At 32.9% G+C, this 14,348-nt stretch overlaps 1 protein-coding gene and 1 non-coding gene across 5 annotated transcripts in view; both read left to right on the top strand.

Moving 5' to 3' along the window:
• The window catches only part of SEMA3A (semaphorin 3A), a 467,315-nt gene that overhangs the window by 175,460 nt on the left and 277,507 nt on the right, over positions 1-14,348 (top strand). The gene's annotated exons all lie outside the window — the stretch shown is intronic.
• LOC118935442 (U1 spliceosomal RNA) lies at positions 1,352-1,516 on the top strand. Its single transcript, XR_005033819.2, has one exon. It is a non-coding gene; the product is annotated as a U1 spliceosomal RNA (small nuclear RNA).

Here is a 14,348-nt window from a genome sequence, read left to right as displayed (position 1 = left end):
ATGATTAATCTACAATTATATGAAGAACATTATGTTTACTAGGCTCCCCCCTTCACCAAGTCCCCCCCACATACCCCTTCACAGTCACTGTCCATCAGTGTAGTAAGATGCTGTAAAATCACTACTTGTCTTCTCTGTGTTGCACAGCCCTCCCCATGCCCCCCCACACTATACATGCTAATCGTAATGCCCCCTTTCTTTTTCCCTGCCCTTATCCCTCCCTACCCACCCATCCTCCCCAGTCCCTTTCCCTTTGGTAACTGTTAGTCCATTCTTGGGTTCTGTGATTCTGCTGCTGTTTTGTTCCTTCAGTTTTCCTTTGTTCTTATACTCCACATATGAGTGAAATCATTTGGTACTTGTCTTTCTCCGCTTGGCTTATTTCTCTGAGCATAATACCCTTTTTTGTTAATTTTTTTGGATTTTCTATGTAGACATAGCTTTGATTTTTCTCACTATTAAGTATGGTGTTAGCTTTAAGACTTTTGTAGATATTCTTTATCAAATTTAGGAAGGTCCCCTCTATTCCTAATTGCTGAGAGTTTTTTATCATGAATTGAAATTAAATTTTGTCAGATGCACCTATTGACATGATCATGTTATTTTTCTTCTTTAGTCTGTTGATGTAATGGATTATATTAACTGATTTTTAAATATTAAACCAGCCTTGCACAACTGAGATAAGTCTCACTTGATTGTGTTTTGTAATTCATTTTATACATTGCTGAGTTTGATTTGCTAATATTTTGTGATGATTTTTACATCTATGTTCATGAGAAATATTGGTCTATAGTCTTCTTGTCTTATGGTATCTTTATCTGGTTTTGGTATTAGGGAAATGTTTGCCAGATAGGATGAGTTAGGAAGTATTCTCTCTGCTTTTATATGATGAGATATTAAAGAATTGATACAATTTATTTCATAAGTGTTTGGTAGTCTTTATGAGCAAATCCATCTGTCCCTGGTGCTTTCTGTTTTGGAAGTTTGTTAATTATTGACTAAATTTCTCTAATATGGGCTTATTCATATTGTCCATTTCTTCTTGTACAGTTTTGACAAATTGTATCTTTTGAGCAACTGGTTCATTTCATCTAGCTTTTAAAATCTGGGGTCATAGAGTTATTCATAGTCTTCCTATATTATCTTATTCATTTCCATAGTATCTATAGAATAGATTCAATTTTAATTGATTATCAGTCATGCCTGTCCAGTGACTTTTGGACTGACATGGGAGAGAGGGAATAAAAAAGCAAGGAAAGGATTAAAACACTTTGGTTTCTGCTGATTTTTTTTGAAGACTTCTTCATCATTCTCAAATATTCCGCAGAGAGAATTAAGACTAATTAGCAATATCCTTCACCTGGTTAGGGAGACACCATGATCATGAAAGTGGTTTTCCCAGGGCAAGGCTTAGCCATTGCACTCCAGATGTGCTGACCCCTGCAATTTCCCCAAATGTGGGAAACTCAACTACATAATTTGTGGTAGTGAGGGACTGCGTTTGCGCTTTCCCTACAAAGAAAAAAAAAGACTAGTTACCAAAGCAGCACATTTGGGTAAATGTAAAGCCATAAATTTTACTCAGAACATGTAAGTGGTGTAATGCTTTATGCACCAAACACTACTTTACATTTATTTTCTTAAAAGGAAATAAAATGACCAAGACTTAATTAGATTTCATATTTATTAAGGGACTGCTATGAACTGTGCGCTATTTTATGAATTAAATTTTTCAGTCTTTTCAAAAAACATGCACCAGTGATTAAAAATCCATTTTACTAATGAGGAGACCAGTATTCAGAAAGACTAAATGAATTGCTTAAAGTCTAATAATATCATCAAGTATGGCTCAAATTTTGCTGAATTGGATCTATATGTGCTGAGCTTGATACTGTATTACTATTGATGACATATAAGATATTTGTAATAACAGAAAGAGGGCTGGAGTGAACCTTGCCTAACAGCAATCAAATAAAAGTAATCATTGATTTTTACAATTAAATTAGATGTGAAAGTGACTGATGTTTAAAATTTTTTACCATCTTATTTGTGAAATAATTATTCTACCCTAAAGTTGGTTTAGTAAAGCACATACTTTGTGCCAGAAATTGTGCTTTTGATGGAAGATATAAAAGTGACTAAATCATAACATCAAAGACTTGTGTGTAAAACATACAGTTAATACAATATATATCAAGCATAATATAAGGAAGTGTTTTTTGTAAAATACATACAAAACACTATGGATGTACAGATCAAGGAGCCAGCAAGTACCTTTGAAAAAGAGGGATGTAAGGGATAAGAGGAAATTTTCCTTTTATGAAATGAGAAGAGTTGGTCAGAGATTATGTTTAGTGAAGCTAGACCATATCTATCCTTTTTCCTTGATATGCTTAGTAATTTTTTTTAACAGCAGTAACTATAATTTAATCATATCATACCATATATTTGCCTATTGATATGTAACATAGTTGTTTATTACAAGCATTATTTCCTAAGACTTACAGTGTAAATGCTTCTTTTTAAGCACTTATTACTGCTTAATAGTGTGTATAAATTAACATTAAGTAAATCAGTGTTATATAAATACAATACGATACATTTGGCCATTTCTCCCTACCTTGTGTTAAGATATTAACAAAATCAATTAAGTAAACCAAAACAACTATTAAAACTGAGGCAAGGCTATCAGCATCACATTACCTACTAGTGTTGCCTGTTTATTGTAGACAATAAATATTATTGAAAAGGTAAATATATGAAAGAATAGATGCTGAGTGAATATCAAACAGCATTACATCAAATATCTTAAAATTATTAAAATATCTACTTGAATGGTAGATTAACACTCCTATAGTTAATAGTGAACTTAGCCCACAATGTATATTGTCTAGTATATGTACTTCAGTAGTGTTTATATGATTTGACTGTACTTATGATAGCATAAAGCCATTATATCTAGTAAGACATTGGAAATAGTTTATTTAATCTTTGTTAGGTATTTCCTACATCCATCTTTACCTAACAGAATTTCGATTATAATAGTTGTCTTATTATAATTATTAATAGTGCCTCCTTTTGCTCTCAAAAGAGGTTCTGTTTGGAAAATAAATCACTTAGTCACCTTGTTTACCACATATTCTTAAAATTTATCTTTTGGGTGTTTTATAATGTGTATAATGTGTAAGTACAGTAAATAGTACCATGCATATAATTTTAAGATGAATTACCATATATTCTGGTAGAGATTGTTGGTTTTTCTTTTTGGTTTTGTTGGAGATCAACAGTGAAGACCTGACTTGTGAGAAGCTGGATGTTTCCCAGGTTCACTCTTATCCCCATGCTTAATTGTTCCCGGCAGCCCCTTTCAGGCTGAGAATGTGTTCCCTCTCACACTGATGTAAAGTGACAGTTTGAGCACAACTGTGTATTTTTCTCTCCTCTCTCTACTCTCTCTTCTCCCTAATTGTGGGAAGAGGGAGAAATAATTGTTAGGAATTTCAGAGGCCTTTCCTACCTAGTGGATTGTTTACAGAATGAAGGAAAGACAGAATCAACAGGAGGCAACAACTAAGTCCAGTGAGAGTGTCTATAAAGCCTCGAAGGCAAATTTGCAAACTGCAAACTGGGTCGACCACTTATGGAAAGGTAAATTTTTATGTTTAAGCAGAAAAAGTAAAGATAATATTTAAATGGTTAAAAATGGGCCCTACTCTAAATAAATGGACCTCTGAAAATCCTTTGGAGCTCTAAGAGTCTATATTAAGAAAATAAAACTTACAAGGATACACTTTTCCACTCCATGTAAATATTTATTCTTTTACTGAAGTATAACTGACATGTAATTTCCTATTAGTTTCTGGTGTACATCACAGTAATTTGATACTTTTATACATTACAAAATGATCCCCATGATAAGTCTGCTTATCATTTGTCACCATACAAAGTTATGACAATATATTAACTTTATTCCCTATGCTATACATTATTATATTTGCCTGATTTATTTATTTTGTAACTGGAAGATTGTACCTCTTAATGCCCTTCACCTATTTCACTCATTCTCCTATCACCCCCCGACTCTGGTAACTAACATGTTGTTTTCTGTATCTGTTAGTCTGTGTTTGTTTGTTCTCTCATATATTGGGTTCCACAAAGAAGTGAAATCATATGGTGTTTGTCTTTTTCTGTCTGACTTATTTCACTTAGCTTAATACCCTATAGGTCCATCTATGTTGTTCTGAATAGCAAGAATTGATTCTTTTTATGGCTGTGTAATATCCCACTGTATACCTATACCATATCTATTTTATTGATTCACCTATCAGTAGATGCTTATTTTGCTTCCATATCTTATCTATTATAAATAATGTTGCAGTGAATCTAGAGATACACATATCTCTATTAGTTGGTACTTTTTGTTTTCTTCCAATAAATACCAAAAAATAGAATTGTGGGATCATATGGTAGTTTTCTGGGTTTTTTGTTTTTGTTTTTGTTTGTTTAGTGGAGGAGACTGCTTACTGTTTTACATAGTGATTTCACCAACTTACACTCCTACCAACAGTGCATAAGGGTTCCTTTTTCTCCACATGATCACCAATGCTTGTTATTTTTTTGTCTTTTTGATAATAGTCAATCTGACATGCGTAAGGTGCTAACTCATTGTGGTTTCAATTTGCATTTCTCTGATGAATAATGACGTTGATCATCTTTGCATGTACCTGTTGGTCTTCTGTATGTCTGAAAAATGTTTATTCAGAGTCCTCTGCCTATTTTATAATTGGGCTGTTTGGGTTTTTTGACATTAAATTGTGTAAGTTCTTTATATATTTTGGATATTAATCCCTTATCAGATGTATGTTTTGCAAATATCTTTCCCCATTCAATAGCTTGGATTTTTGTTTTCTTGATGGTTTCTTTCGCTGTGCAAAATTTTTTAGTTTGACATAATCCCATTTATTTGTTTTAGCTTTTGATGCCCTTGCTTGAGGAGATTGGGCCAAAAAAATACTGCTAAGTCTAATGTCAAAGAGTTCACTTCCTATGTTTTCTTCTAGAAGTTTTATGATTTTAGGTCTTACATTCAAATTTTTATTCCATTTTGAATTTATTTTTATATATGATATAATATAATGGTGTAGTTCTATTCTCTTGCTTGTAGCTTTCCAATTTTATCAACTCTATTTATGGAAGAGGCTGTCTTTTTCCCATGATATGTATATCCTTGCTTGCTTTGTCATAGATTAATTGACCTCTATGTGTGGGTTTATTTCTTAGCTCTATTCTATTCCATTGATCTATGTGTTTGTTTTCATGCCAGTACCATAATGTTTTCATTACTATAGCTTTGTAGTATAGTTTGAAACCAGGAAGAGTGATACCTCTAGCTTTGTTCTTCTTTCTCAATACTTATTTGGGGACCTTTTGAAGTTCCCCACAAATGTTAGGACTCTCTATTCTAGTTCTATGAAAAATGCCATTGGGATTTTAATGGGGATTACATTGAATCTGTAGATTGCTTTGGGTAGTATGGACATTTTAACAATATTAATTCTTCCATCCATGAGCATGAGCATCTTCCTCTTCAGTTTCTTTCATCAGTGTCTCATAGTTTTCAGTGTCCAGGTCTTGCACCTCCCAGGTTAAATTTATTTCCAGGTATTTTATTCTTCTTATACAATTGTAAATGTAATTGTTTTCTTAATTTCTCCTTATGGTAGCCCATCATTAGTAAGTTGAAACATAACCAATTTCTGTATGTTAATACATATCCTGCAACTTTACTGAATTCATTTATTAGTTCAAATAAGTTTTTGGTAGTCTTTAAGGATTTATATATAGTATGTCATCTGCTAGTGACAGTTTTACTTCTTCACTTCTAATGTGGGTGCCTTTAATTTCTTTTTCTTGACTAATTATTGTGGCTAGAACTTCTAATACTATGTTGAATAAATTAGGAAGAATGGACATCTTCTACATTCTTATTGTAGAGAAAAAGCTTTCAGTTTTTTATCCTTGAATATGAAGTTAGCTCTGGGTTTGTCATATGTGACCTTTATCATGTTGGGCTATGTTCTTTCTACACCCACTTAGTTGAACTATTATTCTTCACTGAAACTGAAGATACTAGGACTAATAAACTTTGGAGAATGAGCAATGAATTTTCAGTAGCCTGTAGAAAGAGAAGACAGGCCATGTATATTGGGGAAGGGTAACTGAACTAGCAATTAAATACTCCTGAAATGTGGCAACCAGAGAAACACAAGTTTATCTGTTAAGCATAATTATGCATAGTGGAAGAAAAAGTGGAGCACGACACAAAGCCTACCAAAACATAGCAAACATTTGCCAGGGAATGCCATCAAAAATTGAAATTGCAATTGTGTATGTTGACAACATCCAATCAAATACAATTGCAGCCTTGGACTATCTACACCAGATTTAATATTTTTTGCATAATAATGGTTTACTTGGGGGCAACTTTTCTCAAAGGGTGTTCCGTGGAACACTAGTTTTTCCAATATACCTTTGGGAAAAGGTACCATATTGAAGTAAATGCAGGAAAACTGTCACACTGAACTACTGTCCTAAAATTCACCTTGCATATTCACATGTCTAGTGGTCTTAGAGTTCCTTACAGTAACTAAATTATTTATCTCACTTTGTTTATTCTACCATTACTTAAGCATCTTAAATTTAAGTAACCAATATAAGTGACAGCCATTAATGTCCCAGGAAACTAGTGTCCCACAGAAAATAGTTTGAGAATTGCTGGGCTGGAGGAATATTGCTGATGTACTACTATTCCTAGCATGCTGTTAGTGTTGATATGAATACCTAAGTTTCATACCTTAGTATGAATACCTAGGTTTAAAGTCAAAGATAATATTGGAAAAGAATTCCAAAAGATTTTATTTGAATTTAGAATTTAATTGCTCACTTATTTCAGCCTCCCTCTGTGTAATGCAAAAGCACTGTTATTTTCACTCCAACATTAATACATCAGCGAAAGAACTGATTAATAAGGAACCTGACAAATAAAGCTGAAAAGTGCTCAAATATGAAAACTGTGATTCTGTAAAAGCTACAATTTATATATGTATTATACATATATAAAAAGAAAATATATTTATTATAACCAAACTGTGTATTTGTGAAATGAGATAGTTACACCCTCAGAAGTACAATGTAGAAAATTATTGTTGCTGTTTGGATGACATAATATACTGTTGGAAAATAATTGCATTTACATTTCAGCTCACGTTTATTGCTTATTTCTTAAGGTGAAAAAAAAAAAGCTGAGCCCTAAAAATAGAAAATTCCCTAAAGAATTTCTTGTTGGTGCTTAGGGACCAAATAGAGTAAGTTTTCCAGATGCTCAAAGATAATGGTGTAACCTGAACTGCCTGTGCTATGGTTAACTTGGTGGAAGTGTGGGAAAATATCTTTCAGCACTGGACTTTGTAATCTAGTCTCGTTTATAGTCAATATGAGTGATACAGCTTCAAGTTGAAGTAAAGCCAATAGTATTGGTGAAGGAAAATAATATTTTTAAATGTCCCAAGATGTTATCAATACAATCTTAGTTTATTATCTAGTTCCTCAGAACCAGATTTTAGCCAAAATCATTTAACATATTCGAACTGATAATAAATATATTTACTTCATTGTTATTTCTCAGCTGAATATAGTATTATTTACTGATAACAGTGGATATAAGTAGCCCATTATATAAAAAGAAATAATTAAAAATAATTGAATTAACAAATTAGTAAAGAGACAAGCATTTATAAGTAGTTTATCTTTAATTGTCAGCAAAGAAAAAAAGATTCCAAATTCTAAATCTTCAAGGGATGCATGTGAAATTACCACAGAATAGATCTTACTTTCTTTTCATAGGTTTTAAAGTTTCTTTGTTTTTCAGTTTTTTCTCTGTGATTAATTGTAATGGCCCTATTGATATAAACTGTGACATTACTTTTGCCAAGCTAATTGAATATTTTTTTATTTCATTCTTACATTCTATCAGGTATTCCAGCTGTGTTGGCCAAGGTGCTAGACACTTTGGGTGTATCTTTCAACAAGGCAGACATGATACTTGCCTTAAAGAAGCCCATAAACTAGTAAGAAATAGACTAAGTTATTGCATTTACAAATAGAAGGGAATGCTCTGAGATATATTTTATCTCACATTAGGGACAGAAAAATTATGAGAAGCATGTTATTATAATCATAACATTTGCATTTTTTATAGTATATGTTCCAGAATTTCTGAGGATGATTTTCTGACTGGATTTCAGTGGGACATGACCTTTGATGAGTGTTGACAGATTTGTGTCCACTCCACTAGGCCTTCCTGTAGCTTTCATGGTTAAGGTTAAAGGTGAGGGTGGTGGTTGCAAAATAAAGGGCAGTCAATGGCTTGTGTAAGTTTGTTTATGATTGTGTTTGTTAGTATCTGTCCACATATCAGAATTACCTAGACATTTGACACAAATAATACCCCAAAACAGATAAAACGTCTCTAGAAGGCTGGTGATTTGATTTTTCCTTTATTCACATTGATATTTCTGTTCAAGATTTGGCAAGCATGATTGTCCAGAAATTATAATTCTGACTTAAGAGAGGTAATTCTGACTAGAGTTGAAAACTGCTGAACCATTTTTGTTTTGTGGGGCCATTATCTTAGTAGCTTTAAATGAGTGTGTGCATTTGTGCACTTTGAAATTAGTGCCCTTCAGAGGAGGTAATTAAAAAATAAACAGAGAGAGGAAAAGAGGAGAGGAAATCAGAATCAGAGTACAAAGAAAGATGATATTGTCCATAATATATAATCCCTATATATTTCTTATGAAAGTTACTGATCCCTAAATTTGTTCCATATTAGCACATTGCTTCAGAAATATGAATGGTGAAAAATTCCAACCTATTCACCAGGTAAACCAGATACCCCCAGCAATTAAGAGAAGTAATCTACCTAAAAGTTCTATTTTATAGAAATTATACTGTTGCTGGAACTCATGAAACACAATTTGTCTATAAACTGTGCTTCTATTTATTTTAAAAAAATAGATTTTCTTTCAGAGATTATTTGAAAATCTAATATTTGCAACTGTATTTTATTTCCTTATAAAGCAATGCAACCCTAATGTACCCCTGAAATTTACAGGTCAGGAAAGCAAACCAAATTAAAAAAATGTTGCATAGACATATCAGAAAAGAAAAAAGAAAGATTATAGCCCAGAGCCAAAAAACAGCAAACTAGATCCGAAAGAACAGTCAGAGCTATTCAAATTTGCTGGGAGTAAGTAGGGGAATGGGAATAATTTCTCAGTTTTGACATCTTCCTTTCATTCACTCCCTTCACTTGTATCCTCTCACACAGCAGGTCAAATCAAGATCTGATATGTGGTACATGCTGCAGAGATTCTGCAAGGCACACAGATCTTCATATTTGGTATGCATGTATTTCAGTCTTTATTTTCCATCATGCCAAGAGCAAATTTTTAAAAGAAAATCATTTACAAAAATTCATCTACCTGGTTCACAGAATCAAGCCCACCCAGGCTAAAAAGTAAAGCAAGACTTAGTGCCACCTCAACTCTCATGGCCAACCAGACAAGCAGGTAAATCATTTGAGAAGATTTCCAAGCTTAATCCTTTGAAAACTGATCTTACCTCGAGGGGATACCAAATCATATTCTCCATCTAAACATCCCTGCTTTAAACCACACTTGCTCAACAAGTTTTGTAGGGGAGAAAAATGTTTTTGTTTTGAAACTATGAATTCATTATAAGGAAAATGCTTTATCTTTATTTTCAGAAGTTAAATTATGCCTCTTTAAAAAGTTACTTTTCATAATAAAATGATTACTGAAACATGTTTATATATTCTTTGAAAGTTGATAATGAACAGTATGCATATTTCCAAGCACACAGAAGGAAATATTTCACCCAAGTAATTTCAGCCAAAGTTAAACAGCAATGAAATATCAACCAACATTTGTTAAGAAAGTGAAATGCTATGTGGATAGTTGTTTGTGCAAACTTCTAAAAATAATAATAATAATAATGTATTGTCTATCTCCTTAAAATTATTTTAAACTAATATAGAACATGTTACAGAGGCAAAATATTTGACTTGTGAGATAGGTGACCCCGATTTTAAACTGTGCTCTGCTATCAATTAGCTGTTTTATTTTATACAATTCCCTTAACCTCTCTTGATTTAAATTCAATTATCCTTAAAATTGGAGAGTTTGACTATATTATTTCCTAGGTCCCTAGAAGCTGTAAAATCTCCATGATGCTAAAAGGCCAACATCACATAATTCCCATCTCCATTAGTTCACATGCCTCTCTCTGGCCTAGTTTTGATCAAGGTTCATGTGAACTAATGACATGGGATTGTGTCCAAGGATAAACTACCTCAAAGCTGTGTTTCACTTCTTAGGCTTTCTTAAAATATGCTTTTAAATTTACATATCAAAAATTAGCATTTCAACTCCAACAAATAAATCAGATCAGATATATTAGGAATAAAGTTTCTGTAGGCTGATAAGGATTGCTAAATAATCCAGTGTGTATGTATACAATTTTTTTTGCCAATTGACAGTTTCAGGACCAGGAGAAATTAGTCCAGGATGGCAGAAGAAAGGAGAAAGAATTTCCAAGAAGGTAAGAGAGAGAGAGAGAGAAAAGGAAGAAAAGAAGGAAAGAGCAGTGAGGGTAAGAAAAGCCTTTTTCTAGTTGTACAGTCAGATTTATTTTGTTAGCAAGAGGGGCCACTGTGAGGCTGCTCATTGATCAGCCACATTATATGAGTGGCAAATTAGAACCATTCGTTTTCCATGAGCTGGAGTTGCAATTCTCAAGAGTAATGTGGATACACTGATTTGTCATGATAGTTGGAGGTGAATTTCAAGTAATTTGATATTTGTTAAAGGAGCAAACTTTGCAAATGATTTTCTTTAAGGTAAATCAGAACACATTTAGGTTAAGCCTGTAATAATAACCCCTTTGCTTCCATTCTGACATTCTATCTAGAGAGGAAAGATAGGGTAGTGTAATAGAGGGCTGTAAATTGTTCATAACTCTGATAGCAAGTGCCTCTCTAGCTTAGAAAGTCAAGGAAACGCTGGGTCAAAGTTACACAAACAGAACTCAATTTAGCCTAAGGAAAGAGGTAACATGTTGGGAGGCCAGGGATAGAGGTTTGCCACAGATGTTACTGAAGCAGGAACTCAGATGTTCCATTGGACCATCTCTCAGTTTCATCTGGGCCTCCTGGGCATTACTCCTCTGGTGCAGACCATGTATTCCACCAAGCTGGATGTAGAAAGGCAAACATCACAATTTACCTCATGCCAGCAGAGATCTCATCTCGGAAATGCTGAACATTTTCTTTCACTCTGTTTCACGCAGAGAAGTTTGGTAGTTTGGTATCACTTCCACCTTACAAACAAATCACTACGGACATGGAGAAAAGGTACTGTATCCAGAGGACCAAATCACAATGACATTTAATCCCTCTAGAATAAATGAGATGCTAATAAGGAAGGAGTCCCTGAAAGCAATGGTTGGTTCTCTGCTGAGTTGAATGCACTGAAGTCTTTATATTTAATTTATTTAGTTATTCCCTTTAGTACATTTAGAGAATAAAAATAAAGTGACAGAGTAACATAGCCACTATTTCCATTTTTATAGCTGCCCTAATGCCATTCAAATACAGTTTGCACATTTATTGCCATAAAAGAATCAGATAGGTTATGAACAAAAATAGAAATTAATATACCAATCAGGTTGTTAACCATGACAAATATAAATAATCATTTAAGGTGGTTTAGAAATGCAGAAAGGGGTCTCTGCCCTAAAATTACAACTTGCAGTTCATAGCTGTGACTAAAAACAATAATGATTTAATTTGGTTAATTAGTCCTTGTCCCTGCATGCTGTGTGTGTGTTGAAGAATATTTAATATTTTAAATATTTAATATTTAATATTAATATAAAATTAAATATAAATATAAAATTAATATATATAATATATATAATATATAATATATATAATATATATAATTAATATAAAAAATACAAATATAAAATTAAATATAAAATAAAATATAAAAAATAATATTAATATTAATATAAAATAAAGAATATTTAATATTTTAGACATTTAAGTGGCCACTGAATCACTTTTACTTAACTTTGACTTGCAAACTTTTTGTGCAGACACAGTCACAAAGCTAATGATCATCTTGTTAATTGTGACATTATAATAGATTCATATTTATTAAGAACTTGCAAATAAGAGTATGTGTATTTTTAAGTATAGGTCTACCTATGTGGAAATACTTAGAAGAAAAATATCCATTTTTAAAAATCCAAAAACTGTTGCTTACACATAATATTTATACTTTGTGGGTTGGGTAAGGGATTAGTTTATTGCTATTTATTGACAAATTTACTCAGTGTTAGACAAAAGAACTAGGTTCTGGGAATTTCTTAAAAAATAGTAGTCCCTAACATTGAGAAGTTGATGATCACACACACACATATATATATATCGATATATATATATATGTAAGCAGAGAAGTTGAATAGATATGAGAGTCTTGAAAACATATTTTTAAAATAATATACTTGGTAATATGTAGATATTTTGAAAGGTCCCATCACACCTTTGTTAAAATTGGTGAAATTGATTTGACAGACATTTTTTTTTGCACAATATATTTAAAATTAAATTAGGGAATATGAAAGGACTTTCATAAACCTGACTCTTTTCACTTATAATCTCTACTATTTCTATGTATATGATAAACAATATGTAACTGTGATTTCAAAGTCACATCAATGATTAGGTAATGCTTATATTTAGGGTTGTAAATATTCTCAATAAGCTCTTGTATATAATATTCACAACATTCCTAAAACATTCTAGCAAGTCCTGTGGTGACCAGACCTCAGCTAATTCATCATTCTTATTTTCTCACTCACCAGCTAAAGCAATTTCCTTCCATTTGTGTGCCAGTTGGCACTTCAAGTTTCATTTCAATTACATTTTTAATTTTTTTGAGTTGTACTTGGTCCCCCATTTCATTGCAATTTTAGGTAGTACGTCTTTCTCACTAGATGACTCATGAGTCATTCTATTTTATTTTTCATTCTTCTTATCTCAAAAATGTAAATTCCCCAAATTTGTCAAAAGATAATGATTTCATTTTCCATAGTTACAGACTCAGATGAAAGCTATTAAATTCTCAAAGTCTCTTTTGCATATCCATCCTCATCTGTGCTCTATAATGCTTAAGTGGCCTCTTGTTTTTCTCACTACTGTGATACTACCAGAAAAAGTTTTCTAAGACGGCACTTTGAACTATCCAGAAGGATAGGTTATTTCTTATTTCTTATTAAATTACACTCTAATTGTTTTTCTAGCATTTAAGAAAAATTATTCATCCTGTGACCCTAATAGCAATTCTTTATTATTTATTATATGTAGCTTATATATCAATTACATCTCCTGTGCATTAAAGTGTACTGTGGGCCTCATCTAAGCAAGATTGCTTGCTCCTAGGAGGCAAAGTTTGGGGCCAGGAGGTGGCTGGGGAGTGGCAGAGATGAGACCTGTTCCTAGCTTAGTCTACTAAGCTGAACTAAGTAGTGTAGACAAAGCTATGTGAAAATTTTTCAAATAGGCAGACATGGTTGCCATGGTATAACATTAACACTTTCTTGTGTTCATTCAAAATATTTGTTAACAGAGTAGTATTGAAATACAGAGCCCTCTAAATACCCAAAGAAAAGAGCAGAGCACACTTACAATGGATTCATGTTAAGTAATACTTGAAGATCGGGTAGTAGTGTCTGAGGGGACATCCCATGGGTTGCAGGTCTCCATTCTGGGATTAGGCCCGGAAGCCTGTCTTGTATTCATAGAAAAAGCGAAGCAAGCTAAAGCAAAAGCAATAGCTCAGAAAGTATGTGCATGCGCTTTGGAATCAAATGGCTCTGATGAGATGTGATTGTTAACTCAGCTTTGCTATTTATGGTCCTCATTCCTCAAGTAGTCCCTTACCTTTCTAAGCCCTAGTTAAAGTTTTGAAAACTTCAAAACAAAACTCAAGTAGATATGTTGAACTATGAAGTAGGATACTCTGGGCTTGGAAATGGATGCTACTGTATTCAGACATCAACAGATCCTTAGGTTGCTAGAAAAATGGGCAAGTAGGCTGATGAATGACTGGGATGGAAACTCAAAATAGAGGCCACACAAGAAACCTGGTTCAGAAAATTAGGAGAGAAGTTTGGACATCTTCATATAAGAATCTGGGAACAAA

The sequence above is a fragment of the Manis pentadactyla genome, chromosome 7, assembly GCF_030020395.1.
Source record: "Manis pentadactyla isolate mManPen7 chromosome 7, mManPen7.hap1, whole genome shotgun sequence".
In the NCBI taxonomy this organism is placed as follows: Eukaryota; Metazoa; Chordata; class Mammalia; order Pholidota; family Manidae; genus Manis; species Manis pentadactyla.
Note: the sequence above shows the minus strand (reverse complement) of the source record. Positions and strands in the feature narration are given on the sequence as shown.